Source organism: Pantherophis guttatus, chromosome 16 (genome assembly GCF_059756535.1).
Source record: "Pantherophis guttatus breed Tessera chromosome 16, ASM5975653v1, whole genome shotgun sequence".
NCBI lineage: Eukaryota > Metazoa > Chordata > Lepidosauria > Squamata > Colubridae > Pantherophis > Pantherophis guttatus.
In genome coordinates, this window is record NC_142078.1 from 1,343,752 (window position 1) to 1,349,751 (window position 6,000).

Below are 6,000 nucleotides of genomic sequence, written 5' to 3' on the forward strand. Positions count from 1 at the left end.
CCTCTCAACAAGAGGCTGGGTCATCATGGCAATGGTGAGCCTGTTTGACCTCCCTGCAGAGGAGGCAAGCAAGAACATCTGCAGGCAAACAGAGAAACTCAGACAGCATCAAGGACTCTACAGTCCCACCCTGAACTACAGTTGGAATCCTGCATCCAGTTTGGGTCATCATATTATTAAAAAGATGTTGAGACTCTGGAAAGAGTGCAGAGAAGAGCAACAGAGATGATAAAGAGTCAGTAGACTAAACATATGATTAACCTTTGTGGAACTAGGTTTGTCTGATCCTAGTCTAATGAAGAGAAGGACCATAGCTGTCTTCTGGTACTTGAGGAGCTATCCCAGAGAAGAGGAGGACAGCCTATTTCCCAACCACCTGAGGGTAGGGCAAGAAGTAATGGGTGGAAGCCTGTTAAAGAGAGGTTCCAGCCTGAAGTTACGGAGAAATTTCCTGACAGAACCAGTGGAACAGTTTGCCTCCAGAAGTTGTGGGTGCTCCATCATTGGGGGTTTTCAAGAAGAAATTGGACAGCCATTTGTCCAGAATTGTCTTCTGCTTGAATAGAGGTTGGACTTCTTCCTACCCTATTATTCTCTGTCTTATGTTCTTTATTTAATCAAAGTTCATTAAATCCACTGCAGTTTATTGGGTTTATCCAGGCCTGAGCAATGTGGGTTATTTGCTAAGTTGCAAATGTGGGGATGCGCCCCAAGTGGCTGCCTAGTGAAGGTGACCTCTCCAGATGCTCCTAGTCAAAGCAGCTCAGCTTTGCCTTCCCTCCCTCTTCCTTATTTTTCCTGGGCTGCAGACACTTCCGTGTTTAGCTTTTCCATGTTCTTGGGGGTAAGAGGGCAAGAGGCATTCTTGGAAGTACAGATGATGCTAGAGGTTAGTACAGAGCTAGTCAATTTTCCCATTTTTATTAAAAGAATCAAATTCAATAAAAGCAAGCGGAGGAGGAGGAGGAGAAGAAGGAGAAAAGAAGAAGAAGAAGAAGAAGAAGAAGAAGAAGAAGAAGAAGAAGAAGAAGAAGAAGAAGAAGAAGAAGAAGAGGAGGAGGAGGAGGAGGAGGAGGAGGAGGAGGAGGAGGAGGAGGAGGAGGAGGAGGAAGAGGGAGGAGGGAGAAGGAGATGAAGAAGAAGAAGAAAAGAAGAAGAAAGAAGAAGAAGAAGAAGGAAGAAGAAGAAGAAGAAGAAGAAGAAGAAGAAGAAGAAGAAGAAGAAGAAGAAGAAGAAGAAGAAGAAGAAGAAGAAGAAGAAGAAGAAGAAGAAGGCAACCTTGGAGGTCTTCTAGTCCAGCCCCCTGCTCAAGCAGGAGAACCTATACCATTTCAGACAAGAAGCAAGTCTCAACCAGACCATATTATGTCATCTGAACAGCATGGAGTTTCTTTGGATCTTTTGACAGATTCTGGGCACCAAGCTTCCAAAAGAATGTAGACAGATGGGAAGAGATCCAGAAAAATGCCCATTGATGATAGGGAGATGGGAAGTCATGCTCTCTAAGCATCTGGTATGTTCAGTCTGGAGAAAGATGGAGAGGAGACACAATAAAGGAAAATATTTCTGGTTCAGGGTTGGAATGAAGGGTCCTTGGTGCTCTCTGAGCTTGGTCGTTTTCTTGCAGATGTTTCTTTATCTAAACTAGGAGACACAATAGCCATGTCTGGACACCTACAAGAAAGCCAGTAGGCCAACAACAGGCTTTCACAGCTACAGAAAGACTTTAATTTAAATCTAAATTTAATTTAGATTTATATGAAATCTGGATAGCAAGTTGCAGCTATCTAGATTTCATTTAAATATTAAGAAAAAGTTCTCACTGATAACATTAATATATAGTGAAATAGACTCCCTGGGGAGCTTGTGGGTTCTCCATCTAACGGGGGTTTTAAGAGGCTGGACAGCTACCTCCCATTTATGGTTTCATAATTTTCCCACACAATGTAGAGGGCTGGAGTAGATGATTTTTGTGGCCCCTGTTCACATTTCTGATTTTGTGATAAGTATGACAAAAACATTCAATAAATATTTATCAGTAAGCAAGCTTAAAGGATACATAAAATTACTCAGCTTTTAAAAAAATGTTGCAATAGACTGCACAGAAGAATCAAAGGATGCTATTTGAGTTACACAAAACTCCAAAGTTGAGTTTTGAGACAAAAATCCAGCAACTTTGCAATCACGTCCCACCGGTTCCTCCTCTGGCCAAATATCTCTTTTCATACGTTGATTAAAAGAAATACAACAAAAGATACGTTGGAATTTCAAATAGGTGTGCATGACTAAAATGTTCAGTATTATTTTTTTATACTAAAATGCCAAGAATTGTTCCACTAGAAACAATTTAATTAGCAGCTCTCATTATTACTCTACAATAATGAACACGTAACACAGTTTCCTCCAGCTGGTTAGCTGCTGTCCAAGCCTGGAAGCATTACAGGCTTCACACATCTGTCAACTGGTATCAAACCACTTTTCTTTGATGATCCAAGGATCCCGTTTAGCTGCTGTGAAGGCAAGTGCAGCAATGGGATGATAAATGGTGGCAATGAGTCTCTGGAACTTACTGACCCAGGGACAACAAGACAAACAATGTCCTTAGGTCAAGACAATTGGGGGAACACCTTCTGGTCTTTGGGCAAGGACATAACTGCTCTGACAAGGTCAGGTCTCCTGGACCAGATGGTTTCCACTCCAGGGTACTGAAGGAGCTGGCAGATATAATCTTGGAACCACTGAACAAAATCTTTCAGAGCTCCTGACCCATGGGGGAACTGCCAGAGGCCTGGGAAAGAGCTAATGTGATTCCTATCTCCAAGAAGGGGGAAAAAGTGGATCCAGAAAACTACAGACCAATCAGCTTGACAGAAATATCTGAGAGAATCCTGGAAAAGATAACCAAGGAGCAGATTTGGGAGCATCTAGGACGAACAAGGCGTTTATGGAAAGCAGCTTGTTAAAAACAGATCAGGCCAGACAAGCGTTACTGCCTTCTTTGATAAAATGACTAAGTTAGTGGACCAGGGAAATGCTGTGGATATAATATACTTGGTAAGGCATTTGACAAAGTAGACCACAGTCTACTTCTGGCTAAGGCAGAAAAAAATGTTGATAGACAGCATCACTACTAATTGGATTTGCAACTGGCTGACAAACCACACTCAGTGTGTAATCCTTAATAGAGCGACATCTAGATGGAGAGAAGCTTGTAGTGATGTTCCCCAAGATCTTAGTACTCTTCAACATCTTCATAATTAACCTACATGTGGTGTCTGGGGGAGAGCTCATCAAATTTCTGGGTGACACATAGCTGCAGGGAATTTCTAACACTTTGCAAATAGACTCAAGATTCAGAAGGATCTTGGCAAACTTAAGCACTGGGCCCTATCCCAAGTATGCAGTGCAGTGATGAGACAACTAAGGTCCCGCACTTAGTCAAGAAAACACAAACATATAGATACAGAATAGGAGGTATCTGGCTCAACAGTAGCAACTGTGAGAGGGGTCTAATGGATCACTGCTTAAGTGTGAGTCAGAGTGTTTCGCAGCTGTCACAAAGGCAACATAGTCTTAGGCTGCATCAACAGAGGGAGAACATCAAGTTCATGTGAAGTGATAGTACCACTCTATATTGTGCTAGTGAGGCCACACTTGGAATACGGTGTCTAGTTCTGGCCAGCACAATATGCACAAAAATTGTTGGGACCTTAGAAAGAATGCAGAGAAGTGCAACAAAACCGACAAAGGCCCTGGAGGCTGGACTATAATGATGAACAATTGAGGGATTGATATATTTCTAGTAACGAAAAGAAGGAGTGGGGCAACATGATAGCAGTCTTCCAATATTTGAAGACTGTCACAGGGAAGATGGGGTCAAGCTATGCTCCAAAGCTCCTGAGGCAGGACAAGAAGTAATGGGTGGAAACTTACCAACGAGAGATCCAACCTGCAGTTCATGCAACGGACCCTGCTGGTCAGCAAATTCTGGCTGGCGGGGTCCAAGAGAAGAGCCTTGCCCCCTGAGGTGAGATGGGCTCCCATCCTCCTGACCTTCCGTAGGAGCCAAAAGTTGGCTTGGAGACCCAATGGGAGAGTATCACCTTGCAGGTGATGGATCAATCAGTAGCAGATCCCACCTCCCCCTTTGTACATTCTGTCTCCTCCCTCACCGCTTTTAGTCTCATAATCCAAATTATCCCCTCTTATAATCCATATTTCTCGGTGCTTAATTACAGACATACCTTTTTACGGTTTTATTGTTTTTAATGTTGAATTTACATTTTACCAACAAAGAAATATAAATTTCTTTGTTGGTAAAACATAAATTTAACACAAAAATAGTTTGTCACGAAAGCAACTGCCTGCGAAGGCCCCTGGATTGGGGCGGAAAGTAAAAACGGAAGCAATATCCCATAATTGGGTAGATCAGGTTGCCCTGATAGACGAATCTCACCGGAAAAAAAACACTTATTGTTTTTAATGTTGTAATCTGCCCAGAATCACCTCGCAGTGAGATGGGCTGCAAACAAATTTAATAAACAAACAAACAAACAAACAATACTGCTCTATACCACACTGGTAAGGCCATATTTAGAATATTGCATACAGTTCTGGTCACCATAAAACAAAAAATAAATAAAATAAAATGCTGAGGCCCTAGAAAGTGTGCAGAGAAGAGCAAGAAAGATGATAAAGGGTCTGGAGATTAAACTGTATGATGAATGGTTAAGGAAATTTGGTATGTTTTATGATTCTTGATGAACATATCTTTTCTTTATGTACTCTGCGAGCGTATGCACCAAGACAAATTCCTTGTGTGTCCAATCACACTTGGCCAATAAAAAATTCTATTCTATTCTACGTCTAGCCTAATGAAGAGAAGGATTAGGGGTGACATGATAACCATCTTCCAATCTTTGAAGGGCTGCTCCAGGGAAGAGGGGGTTGACTTTCTCCAAAACACCTGAGGACAGGGCAAGAATTGATGGATGGAGAGATCCAAGCTGCAACTTAGAAGAACTAAGGAAACATTTCCTGACAGTAAGAACAATTAATCAATGGAACTGGAGTTGTGGCTGCTCCATTGCTGGAGGTTTTCAAGAAAAGATTGGACAACCGTTGTTTGAGGACTCCTACCTTGGGCAAGGGGTTAGACGAGAAGAACTCCAAATTCTAGGATTTGATGGTGAACTGAAGTTGTCCCTGGAAAATGGGGATAATAGCATGACTAAACTCTGTAGTTGGATGCAGGATTCAGACCAGCAAAATCTCTCCAGAGAAAGGAAAGATCAAAAGTACTTTGGAGAGCTGCTCTTTATGAGTGAACCAGAGGAATAGAAGTATTTGCAGTAAACTCTTGAGTTGAGGAGTTGGCAGTTGAAGGATTACATCTAAGTTTATAGAAATGTAGCCCTTAATAACTCAAGGTTTGGCTGATCCTCAGTTCTTAATCTCCTTTGAAGTAACTTTTATTACTTTTTTAAAAATATTTTTTATTTTATTTTTTTATATTGCAAAAGTTTTACAATTACATTTTCACCCCTTTTTTTTCACCCCCCCACCTCCCTCCCCAAACTTCCCGTCCTCCCTAACCCTCCCTAACCCTCCCCCCCCAGACTTCCCTATTATGTAGTCATAACTAATAACACTGATATATAAACCTGAACCCATCCCTCCCCCTATATAATTTTTCCTCTTTGTCTCTTTACATTAAGATATTTCTAATACATTATTTTCAAATAAAAGCTATTTGATACTTTCTAGTTTGGTATTTGTTCTGAACATATTCTATCCACCTTTTCCATTCCCATTCATAAGTCTCTTGTGAACAATCTTTTAAATATGCTGAGATCTTCGCCATCTCTGCAAAACTTGCCATCTTCATAAAAAAATATTTTTTATTAAAGGTTTACAAACAGCAGAAAAACTGTTAAAGGTTTACAAAGAGCACAAATTAATAAAAAGTAAAAGCAAGAAGAAAGAAGAAAAAAAATCTGT